This window comes from Gallus gallus, chromosome 3, assembly GCF_016699485.2.
Source record: "Gallus gallus isolate bGalGal1 chromosome 3, bGalGal1.mat.broiler.GRCg7b, whole genome shotgun sequence".
NCBI lineage: Eukaryota > Metazoa > Chordata > Aves > Galliformes > Phasianidae > Gallus > Gallus gallus.
This window is the reverse complement of record NC_052534.1, coordinates 70,659,972-70,671,981: the sequence shown is the minus strand read 5'-3', so window position 1 is coordinate 70,671,981 and position 12,010 is coordinate 70,659,972. Positions and strand designations below refer to the sequence as shown.

General features: G+C 40.3%; 1 protein-coding gene across 4 annotated transcripts in view; it reads right to left on the bottom strand.

Moving 5' to 3' along the window:
- Positions 1–12,010, bottom strand: part of SIM1 (SIM bHLH transcription factor 1) — a 46,589-nt gene that overhangs the window by 21,416 nt on the left and 13,163 nt on the right. The window lies entirely within an intron of this gene.

Below are 12,010 nucleotides of genomic sequence, written 5' to 3'. Positions count from 1 at the left end.
GTTCTCTGTTCATGTACAATGTGTCTCAGAAATGTTTACTAAGGCCTCAGTCTGTTCATGAGACGTCAGGAGAAGCGTTTGCAATCCCCTTATCATGTTCCTGAACCAATCACATTAGCAATGCATCTCTTCACTCGTATAAGAAATCAAACTTCATGATACTAGTCTGAAGTGGGAAAAAAATCTCTTGAACTTCACTGCTATGAAGCTATGAAACCACACTGTCATTCAGTTGTGTGATCTCAGAGATACTCCGTGCCTCAGTTTTTCCATCCTCCTTAAAGTTTACTGAGTGAAAAGCCCCATAAAGATCACCAAGTTATTTGGAAAGACCCTCCAGAAATCTCTCAAGTGGTTGTTTATCACTAGGACACTTAATGGTTAAGCACTGCATCTAGTTGTAGAAGTATCTGTATATTGGATCCCTTCACTGATTGCCAGGCACCTATTTATCCCCATAAATAGCATAAGCAACAGTAGCTGTTTACATCTTGTTGACTTAAAGTTTACAGCTTCTTCGGCCATGAGATTCACATACATGATATCATGTTTCTGTATTTGCTCTTAAAGATAGAGCAATCCAAACCAGGAAGTACAATTAAAGGATTTGATACGTTCAGGAAAATTGAAGCATGAAGTTTCCTATTCAGACCATGTAACATAAATGCCTGAGGATATCTTCTAGAGAGCTACTGTCAGAGAAATTTTATATTTTCCCTGATTGGTTTTTCGTCTCAGAGTGCAGTCATTTAACTGTCAGTTGGAGTTAAAGAAAATGTCCTGGCCTCTAGATAATCATGGTGTAGCAAAACTTTCAGCAGTCTGAAGGTACAGTTTGCCATTCCCAACCACATGTCTAGCCATCTCTGGCTCCAAAAGGAGCTCTTTTTACATTGGTCTTTATTTGCTAGATTTTCTAGATAAAAAATATGCAGCAGGGATTTATTATTGTTTGTGAATAAAATGCCTAAGATATCCCAGGGTAATTACATGGAAAGATAATGATCATCTTTAGTTACATATCACACTGACAAAAATGCTTCATATAAAATAAATAAAATTTGAAGAACTGAGTTTAATTCTGTAACATTCATTTATACTGGGAATGCTTTCTTTCAAATGTGCCCAGGAACACAATCATCTAGAAGTCGTGTGTGGTGTATGTTTAGTAAATGTCATGCTAAATGGAGAAGTGTATTTGACAGGAGCTTATAAGGATTTGTATGTTATAATCTGCCTGATAATGAGCAATTGGAATTAAAGGGAATAGCTTGCAATGCTTTCTTTCCTGAGTGGCCACAAAATAGTTAAGAACAGAGCTCAGTGCAGCATTTTATCTGAAGGCACGTTTAACCTTGAAGAACTCTGCGACTCATCTCCACAAGTGTCGGCCTTGATTAAAACATTGCAGTGACTTCTTTGTAAACATTTGGAGTTTTCTATTACTTTAAGTTCACCTGAACACTCAGGTAATATTTCTGGATAAACCAAAGGCCTGTTAAATGAAATTTTAAACAGTCTTATTTTTTCTGCCATATAGTCCTTTTCAACCATTCCATGTAAAACAATATCACTCCAGTGCACATGCACATATAGGTACAGAGGATCCCCTCAGGAATTCGTGCTATACAAACGTAAATTCTGATATACTCATGTAATACTTTCTATTTCAGAGAAAACCAGACTGACAGCAGTACAACAGACTGCTCTTACATAGGGTAGACTCCCATCTCAATCTTCTTAATATTTTTATGTGTTAAAAAAAAAAAAGAATATTACCTTGAATACCACTGACACCTTTAAGACACTGATCTAGTAGCCAGTTGATCTGAATTGAACTCTCACCCTCCCATCATCTGCTGGTGTCATACTGTGCAAATCATGTATCACACGGTTTTTGAAAGCACTTGGCACTTGCCTGAGCTTACCCTCAAGGCAGCCAGTGAGACTCCTAATTTGGTAAGGTCAAATTTAGCCCAGATCTTATCACTTCTGAGAATCCTTACCTTAATCTTTCTGAATTCCAACTGTAAAAATTAGGTAAAAAATACTTCCCTGTGGGAATCACTTCTTTTGTGGAGCATTTTTTTGTCTGTCTTGCCTATTAAACCAGTTTTTTGTTTGAAGGAATAATCTCTCATTACCAATGCATATGGTAGCTAATGTTACTAAGCTAAATCTCAGATGCTGCCCCTGGCTGCATATCTACCACACGCCAGAGAAGAAAAAAAATAGAAGAGATAAAACACATTGTCTGAGAGAAATACTCGTCACTATTGAGGTAAAGCATGCTTTTATTATTTCAAAATTTTCATGTGCTCAATACAAATGTTTTTACTACATCCTATACAATTAATCCTTGATTCAACCTCTTCCAGATAGTTAATAATTAAAGATTTCTTTACAGTTGGTATGCAAACAGTTCATTCGTGCCTATTACACACCAAGTTTCACAGATGTGTTCTTTAATTGCAGTCATTTATTTCTAATCTGCTTAAGCCCTCACTACTGTAATGCTTGACTAAATATACATTAAACTCACTTATTTAAACTGCTAAAATAAATTTGAGTTGTATTCTATGAATAAAAATACTTGACTGAATACATGTAATACTATTGTTATTGTGTACCCAACTGAGCAGGAATTATTTGAAATAGTATAATATATAGCTATATGATAGGAGTGGACAAAAGAATTTGAGAAAGACTGCTGATGATTATTTGGCAGAAATTATAAAATAACAAGTTTTTAAATCTTGAAATTTACTATAGTACAGTAATGCAAGCAATGTGACCACCCAAAGGAGCTCTTCACAATTTTCATTAAGAGTGTTAGGTGTTTTCACTTTAAAATCTAGGTACTGTTTTAGAGATAAGAGCCTCAGACCAGCTCCAGGCTAGGAAAATGGTTGAAACAGAAAAGAAACTTTAAAGAAAAATTGACTGTGTTTTGTAACAGTGACTGAAGTGATGGCACAAGATTGGATAAAAATATTGTATACTCTGATTACAGCATTTGAAAACCTCAGAGCGAGACAGCAAGGATGATGGTCTTGGAACAGCTTCCCTATGTGGAACAGATAAGGAGATTCCTTGGGAGGAAAAAGAGATAGCAGAAGAACAAGGACAGAGGTGTAAACTGTGAGTGATACAGAGAAAATAAGTAGGAAACAGCTGTTCACTTTTCCTTCTAATACAAGAAGTGTGGGCTATCAACACAGCAAAACACTGACAACGAGTACATTCAAAGGTATCATCTCTGTGTAGGATATCCTTTGAACTTTTGAAGGCTGAAAGAAAGTGCTGGGGAAGCATTACTGCAGGCTTACCCTATTTTAAAACTCCTTCCAAAGTATTTGCAACAGTCACCATCAGTATGTATCTGATCCTGTTTAGCTTCTTATCTTACACTGTACGCCATAGTTGGTCAGTAATTTCGTACTTCAGTTGCTTTAAAACAGTGCAATGAAGAATGGTCCTGACAATGTGTTACTACTTTTAGCAGTTTGCTATAAATGTTAATCTACTGATATGCAATGTTTGATCAGCTCCTCTGTGTTCCCCATAATTAAAGCTTTTGTTGCAAGAACCTCCCAAAATCCTGAAGTGAATGCGTCAAAAAATTAATTAGCTTTACTGTGATAATTTAATCTTCTTTGAGAAGATGGATTATATCTCATTTGACAGACTTTCTGATTAGCTTTTGTGATCAGAGAACAGTTTATCTAGGAAAAAAGAAAGCGCTTGAAAAATTGGTTCAATATTCATTCTGTTAGTTCCCTCTTGGCAAATTTCCTATCTGCATGTCTCATAACATACTTGTCCATCATTCTAGCCTGCTTTTCCTGATCAACTTGGTCCCATGGTGCAGAAGCATGTTGAGTCCAAGATGGTTCGTGATCCTCATTTCATGATGCAATCCCATTTACGGTAGAGCACCTTCTCTTTCGTTAGATTAGCTCTTTCTTGCCATAAGACTTTCACTTTCTTCAGAAGAAGCAAGATTTTTCTACAACAAGTGTGTTTCCCATTCTCTTGTCTAGAGGCCCTCCACTTTAGTCAAGGGACAGTACTTTGTCCCTCCAGGTCATTCTTTGCCATTCTCTGCCCACGAAGCAAGTCAACATGATACACTAAGAAATGCTTTTCAACTGAATCTTGAATGTAAGGGAAGAAAGAAGAGCAAGGAATTATATGTATTTTTTAGCATTTGTAAAGAATGTTTTTTGTTAGTTATATTATTTTTACTTACAAGTTAATCTACTTGTTTCCTCATTACCAAACCTCTCCTGCAGCCAAAGCCCATCCACATTATTTTTTTACTTGTGTTTAGGTCTCTGTTCATATCACTCTCTCTTTGTGATCCAGCTTTGATAGACATATCATATATAATGTGTTTAAGCTTTTAAGCATCAACCAGAAAAGCTGATATGACAAAGCTGTAAGGTCACTAGCAGTATTCCATTTCATTTGTTGTTTTCCTGCTAATTACTGGTTCAATCTCCTCAAAGTATGTATTACATTTGTTATGTGCTATCATATAAGTCACTGTTAGAGAGCCTCCAATGGAGGGATATAAAGATGGTGAAAGGCCTGGAGGGCAGGATGTATGAAGAGCAGCTGAGGTCCCTTGCTCTGTTCGGGATTAGGAAAAGGCTCCTCATCAGCAGGCTGTCAGGCTCCAGAACAGCTTCTCCTGGGCAGTCCCTTCCAATTTGGGATGTTCTACGATTCTATGAAGTGAGTCCATTAAATGTTAAAATTTGTACAACATAACCTCTGTTAGGCCGATTACCTAGACCCTCTGGGCCATGGAGTAAGTTAAACCACCGTATATTATACAATTAGTGCTAAACTCACTACTATCAAAGTCAGAAAATATAATTTTTAACAGCCTTCATCTACAACCTTCTTATGAAATGTAAATCTATCATCTGGCTAGTACCTTTGTTCTCCTGGTCCTTGTTTTGTCACAAGCAGGCAAGGGGAACATGGCTGATTTTAGCCAATCTGTTTTCACTGCTTCACATGAACATCTATCAATGTACATACGCACACAATCTAGGCGCCTGGAAGAGTCTGACCAGGCTACTCAATGCTCCTGTGCTAACATCCACAGCATGCATACAGATTAGGTCCACTGCCGACCTACACTGGTCTTTGGACCAACACTGCGGGTAAGCTGTCATTGAGCTAACCATACTTTTGATTTATATTTGTGCAACAAATTCTGCTTATTACAATATATGATATTTATTGTGCTTTTGGTGACCATTTCTGTAGCACATTTGCAGCAAATCACCCAGCATATCATATCCTTGCCAATGGTGCCATACATCTTCTCTCCTACTGCTCTCTTGAACTTGTTAGATAATAGAAGGATGGAAGCTCTGATTGCATACTCCCATGTTACATTACACAACTGTTGGTATACAGTTTACTTTGAACTGAAGCCACACCTCCACTACCATTGCTGTTTTTCACAGGAAGCACTAAGGAGGTTGATTATCCTTCAAAAGATGATACTTTTTTTCTTTAACTCTCCTACTCACAGCTTAGAATCAACAAAATTATTTGGGGGAACAATATTCAGCAGTTCAGCTGCAAATGCTAGCAAAATAGAAAATATTTTTAAAAGCTAGTAGGTTATTTATCCCCATATCCAGATTTTATTTGGGCAAATATTCTAGTTGGTAATGCCTTGTGAAACAGCCATTAAAGATTGTTTATTTGTTCTGTGTACAAAAGAGTCTTTGGAAACAGCAAGAGAAAAACAGCATGTAATGCCTTTGGGTGGATTTCCATTAACCATGTCCTAAGTCAGAGAGTTTTCTGTACCAACAGTCTGAGCTACAAGCTGCCAAACATTGTACAGAGAGAACTGAAAGCCACAGGCTACTTGTAACAAAGCTGCCCTCAGGGCAAGCTCTCCATATTGGCTTTCTCACCAAAAGCACAGATACGAGAAGGGTGAACGTGGGGATGGGTTTAAAGACCTTCACTGTAGGTGATGCCAAAATAGCTGCACAATACTAGGGGATATCGCCAGACTTGAGTTAACCAGGCATTTGAGTTTCCATAGTTGCACTGAAACTTCAGCAGATAATAGCTGTTATTTTCAACATTGCTGCCCTCGAGATTTATACACAGTGGTTTGTAGCTGAAAAACTCCAGCTGTTCTTCATTAAGTCTCAATTCAACATAGTAATGAACACGGCCTTCCAGCCATCTCTATTTGGCAAAGACAAGAAATATTCTTATTTCTAAGTGTGCGCCTATGGTTTGTTGTTCTTTTTTTTTGTGTGTGTGTGTGTGTGTGTGTGTGTGCGTGTGTGTGTGTGTGTTTTTATTTAGTTATTTATTTCAAAACAGAGTACACAAGCATATAATCATGCACTGAAAGTTATGCCTAAGCACTTTTAGGGCCAGCCATGTTGTCCCAGTTTTGACTTGGGTAGAGTTAACTTTCCTCTCAGTAGCTGGTAGTGCTGTATTTTGGATATACGATGAGAATAATGTTGGTAATTCACTGTTTTAATTGTTGCTGAGCAATGCTTACACAGCTTTTCACAGATCTTTTCTATTTCTAGTAGTGTCCATCCAGCAAGGAGCTGGAGGTGCACAAGGAGTTGGGAGGGGACACAGCTGAGACAGCTGACTCAGACTGATCAAAGGGATATTCTGTACAATATGGTGTCTTGTTCAGCAGTAAAATCTGAGGGAAGGAAGAATGAAGAGGGATGTTCAGAGCAATGGTGTTTGCCTTCCCAAGAAACCACTACTCACGATGAGCCCTACTTTCCTGGAAGTGGCTGCACATCTGCCTGCCGAATGGAGATAGTGAAGGAATTTCTTGTTTTGCCCTGCTTGTGTACACAGCTTTTGCTTTACCTTTATCTCTACTGTCTTTGTCTCAACTCCTGAGTTCTCACATTTTTGCCTTTCTGATTCTCTCCCCACCAGGGGAGGGAGAACAAGCGGCTGTGAGGTGCTGAGCTGCCTGCCAGTGTTAAACCACAACACATGTGCTCAAGTTATTTAGTAAATCGGGACTTCTGTGATTTAATTGCACTAAGTGGACGACAGCAAAAAAAAAAAGAAAAAACCAACAAGAGGAATAAATTGTGTAAGTGTGTTTAAGATCACGGGATTGACTCCAGACTGCAGTCGTCACAAGCCTCCGGAGGGGTCAGACTCTGTACCCTTGTTCGCACAGAGCGATGCCTGCCTCCATAAATAGTGTCATCAAAGCGAGGGGGCTGCCTCTGAAGTAACCTACTGAGTACGAACATGTGTGCTGGAGCCTGGCCCATGCTGTAAAGTACAAAAGAGAGGTGAGGGAAGGAGAATTAGATTTTAAACAGATACTTGCCACTGTTGAATGGACAACGGAGATTTATTTGTTAACACTTAATTTAAGACATTTCTAAATGCCATGTTTGTGTATGTATGAATAAGAACTAGCAAGAGCACCTTAAAGTAAAGGGAAGAGCCTACTGCAGAAGCAGCTAAGTAACCTATCACACCTGTTGCATCACATGGTAATTACAGTGAAACAACCTGAGAATCAGCAGTACAGAGATGCTGCACAGAGCAAACATGCAACAGATTAAGGAAACAGAAACAGAGCTAGTAAAACTGTAAACCTGCTGAAGGAACATGCTGCTGTTGGAGAGTGGGAGCCAGTTCAGCACTCAGTTGTGTACTGAGCACTGGCAGGGTAACAGAATCGTAGAATCATCCAGTTTGGAAAAGACATTCAAGATTATCAAGCCCAGACTTCATCCTGATCTACCAAGTCCCATCACTAAACCAAGTCTGTGCCTGTGTTCCATGATAATGTGGAAGAGTACCATTTGGAAGCAGTTCAACTGTGTGGCCTGCTTCTTCTGCACAGCCACTGATACAATTCATAGACTACATATAAATGTCATGTGGTAAAACCAGAAGACAATCTTCCAACGGCCTTGCATTCAGCCCTCTGAACTATAACAGTGCAATTGACTTTAACCTCAGCACCACAGTCTGTGCTCTCCACCTGTGGGCCTTGTAGAAGGACCACTGGGGCTGACCCCAAAAGGGACATGGGCACCCAGAGGTGCTTGTGCTGTTCACAAGCCTCATTTGTGCCATTCAAGGTGCTGAGAGGCAGAGCAAGGATAACGTGCAAACACTCTCTCTAGCAGAAACACCTCTGCTCCAGCACACAGTCCTGTACTTCTGTGCAAAGTGAAATCTGTGACAGTTTACCTTGAGCCATTAACTGTGGCATTTTAGGAGTAAGAAGCCCTGTAGTGGGCCCTGGAACTTTCATCAATGGAGTCAAGACAGGCAGCTGGAGATAGTAATTGCTTTAGCTATTGCTGCTAAATCTGCTGCTCAACATGTCTCACCCCCAGACAATCATTTTACAAGATCTGTAATTCAGCATTTGGAAGCAGCAAGTTTCCAAAGGCCGTAGCAGCCAGCACACTGAATGGGAGAAGGATGAAGTGGAAAGCATTTCAAGTCACATTGCTTACTTGGAATACAGATTGTTCCTTGTAGTCCTGAATTTCACACCGCCTGAGACCATCAGTAGGCATGCATTTAAACTAATGACTGTTTTGTTCTCTCCTGTGGATCTGAGCTGCAGTCCTTTAATCCTCACTCTAGCAAATAAAACTGGGTTCAAAAAAGCAGCATCTGCAGACTCTGGCACACAGTTTTAGAGTCTCAGCCATTACCGTCACCTGGTTTAAATACAAGCATAGAAATTTGGAGTGAATTAAATAAATGGTAGCTAAGAAAGCCCCTACATGAACAAAGAAGAACTGCAGAAGCGTATTGTGGACACCTGGAAAAGCCTGTCTCCTATTTGCAAGAAATATATAAACAGTGTTCCAGGGAGACAACTCTGCAATAAAAACTATGGCGAACAAACAGAATATTGCGTTGAATAGTTCAAGAGGAATCCTTTTATGCTATTTTCTTTGAGGCATATGCTCCTTGAGAATTTTGACTGATTAAAACAATTCTCTTATATATTTACTTTGCTAATCAAATCATGTCAGTGATGGAAGGTTTTCTAGTCCTAGGAAAAATGCTTTGAGGACTGAACAGATGAGGTGGGATTCAGCTCTGTGCACTGGAAGTGACAAAATTCCCGTTAATGCAGAGAAATGTAAGGAAAAAGGCAGCAGGTCAGATTTGTTTCTACTATTTAGAACTACCGAAGAAAAAAAGTAAAAATAAAAAATACCTGGTTAAAATCAGCATGCCTTGTCTCAAGTATTAAAGGTAGATAGCTACGCTTACTTGTAGGAGTCATTCCTCTAATGAAATGGGTAGAGATGTGCAGAATTACTACTGTAATAACTTCCCCAATTTATTCACTATCCTACACATTCCATCACACACCTGAGAGATACAAGTCATGTACCTTGGGCCGAGGAGAGGACTCTGCCACATGTCTAAACAGGTGGATTTGAGAGAAATACTTAAGAAAATTGGGGCTGGAGGTATAGGAATACGATGTATGAATGCTCCTATTGACTAGGAAACAAGAGGTGAGACCTGGTGTCCCAGAAACAGGTCAAAAAGAGAATGGTTATGGAAAGCAATGGAAATATTTCATTGTGATTGTCCCAGAATACCGTAAGAGCTATGATTCCATCTGAAACATGACTTCCCCAAAGCCTGTTTAATATGCTAGGGAGGAGAGCTTTCAAAGTCCAACTCACCACACAGAATGCCATCAGAGTGTTGATGCAACTATTTTAAATCTGGTAGTACACAAAGCTATAAATAGTAATAATTTAAAGATGAAGACTGCAAATACAATTAACTGTTAATTTATTCTAAATTGCATTTACCACATCATTATGTAAAACATTCATCAATATGGCATTTATTTGTGAAATAGTCTTTCAAACAAATTGCATACTTCAATTTGTGCTTCTAATCAGCCAGATGCACAATGTAATGTGAAGAGGGCAACTGGAACTTGTATGTACTATATCATCAACATAGATTAGTCATAATTAAATACCTAATCCATTTTATTGCTGCATGGTTTTATCACTACATGGTACCACTATTGTTATTCTTTCAAAAGCTAAGGAACGAGGAAATGTATATAGGAAAGCTTCCTTAGATTTCTCTAGGGACAAATTATTATAATATTTGTTCTTGCTCAAAAAGTCAAGGATTTGCACTTTGCTTTACCCATTTGTTTAAAGGAAGGTTGTTTGCCATCTAAATATAAACTTAACTTCAGCAGTTACATTCTCTATTAATTGACTCATACTCAAGTCCCTTTATGTGATAAACATGCACAGCTAATAATCAATAATATGGCAAGAGTGTGTACAGAACAAATAAAAGAAACAGATATTCTGTGTCTGTGCTTGCGTATGCCAAGCAGAATACAAAGAAGAGCAAATGCTGAAATCCTTAAAGGTCATTTACATTAATTTTTTTACACACACTGATTACACAAAAAATAACCTTCCCTCTTGTTGCTCACATGCCCTTGCCACCATACCTATCCAGTTCAGTATATATACTTATTAAAAACATTTGTTCTCAATTCTAGAATTCACTTTCACAAAGCTTAGGATTTATGGAAGATGGAAATAGTCCCTTTTTTATTTTCTTAACTGAATGTGTGTTTGGGGAAGGAGCCCTTCTACATAAACCCTTTCTCATTCTTTCTGTTTTCCTCCCACATACTGCTCAGGGGAGCTCTAAAGCGAGGCAATGCCTTTCAGCCTGCACTGGCACAGATCCCCCAGACTGGGCAGGCCCCTATACCACCCAGCATCTGTTTGCTCCTGCCCAAAACATCACGTTCCTCCCAGAGCGAGAGAAAACTCCTCCTGTCATGAGCAAATGAACCCCCTGCAGGACTTTGCCCAAGTGAAGGACACCATGCCAGGGGACAGACAGCTGCCCCTTCAGCAGCCTCAAGAACATGTCCAATGCCACCCAAAGCCGATGGCCCCATTTGGTATGTTCACCCAAGTTCTCTGACCACCAGCACTTCCTATTTTCAAAGGAACCATGGTGAGAGGCATCCCATCTTTCAGATGCCATCCTGCAATCCCACATGCGACCTTTCGCCATTTCCAAACTCTCTCTGGTTCCCACAAACCAGGGGTGACGTGCAGAGGTTCACCTTCTTTTTTCTGCCTGTTCAGCTGACCATGAGGGGCTGTGCCAAAAGCTGCACCCACACACCTCTCAGCTGGCTCTGGGCTGCCAGAATGAGCCACTATCACCCTTAAGGAGCTTTAGGAGCCAGAAAATTTATATTAAGTGCCTTAACCACGTGCAGACTTTGAACACTATAGGACCTGTGCTCAGCCTTTCAAAGCAGAGACCCAACAAAGAGGCAATCAAAGTGGGTAACACCTCGACCAATCTGCACTACCAAAAATCAGTGTTCCATGCAGTCGGGGTGCTCCTGCAGCCCCTGACAGTTGCAGCCATGGATCGAGATGGACTCCAGCTCTGCCCTCTCCCCTCGTTCTAGTCGATGAGAAGCAGCCTTGCTCTGAAGCTTGGAGGGGAAGCTCGGGAGGGCGCACACTGCCTTCCCACGTGTCACACTGGCTGAAAACAGCTCTAAATATAACCTTGTTTCTAAAACCCGCATACACGCACAAAAAAATACAAAGATCAGCAAAAGGACAGGAAGTCGGTCGGGGCGGAGGAGCCTCAGTGCGCCTCGAGCCCTACCCGGAGGTGAGGAGGAGAGCCCGGCCCCGTGCCCGCAGCCGCCACGGGCAGGCAGAGGAGTGCGGGCTTCTGCAAGGGGAGCGCTGCAGATGTGGCCCCCGGCAGTCTCTCGGGGTGTAAGGCACAAGGGGTTTATATTCGCTCTGTTGCTACTAAAGGGAAGCGAAACGACCGCCGATCTCAGGTGCTCGTGGAAAAGCACGTAGAATTGTTGGTAGAAAGCCAAGCTAGCACGTCAGCTGCCTTTAGGTCCCTGGCATTACCATGCACTGACCTCTTGCCCTGCAGC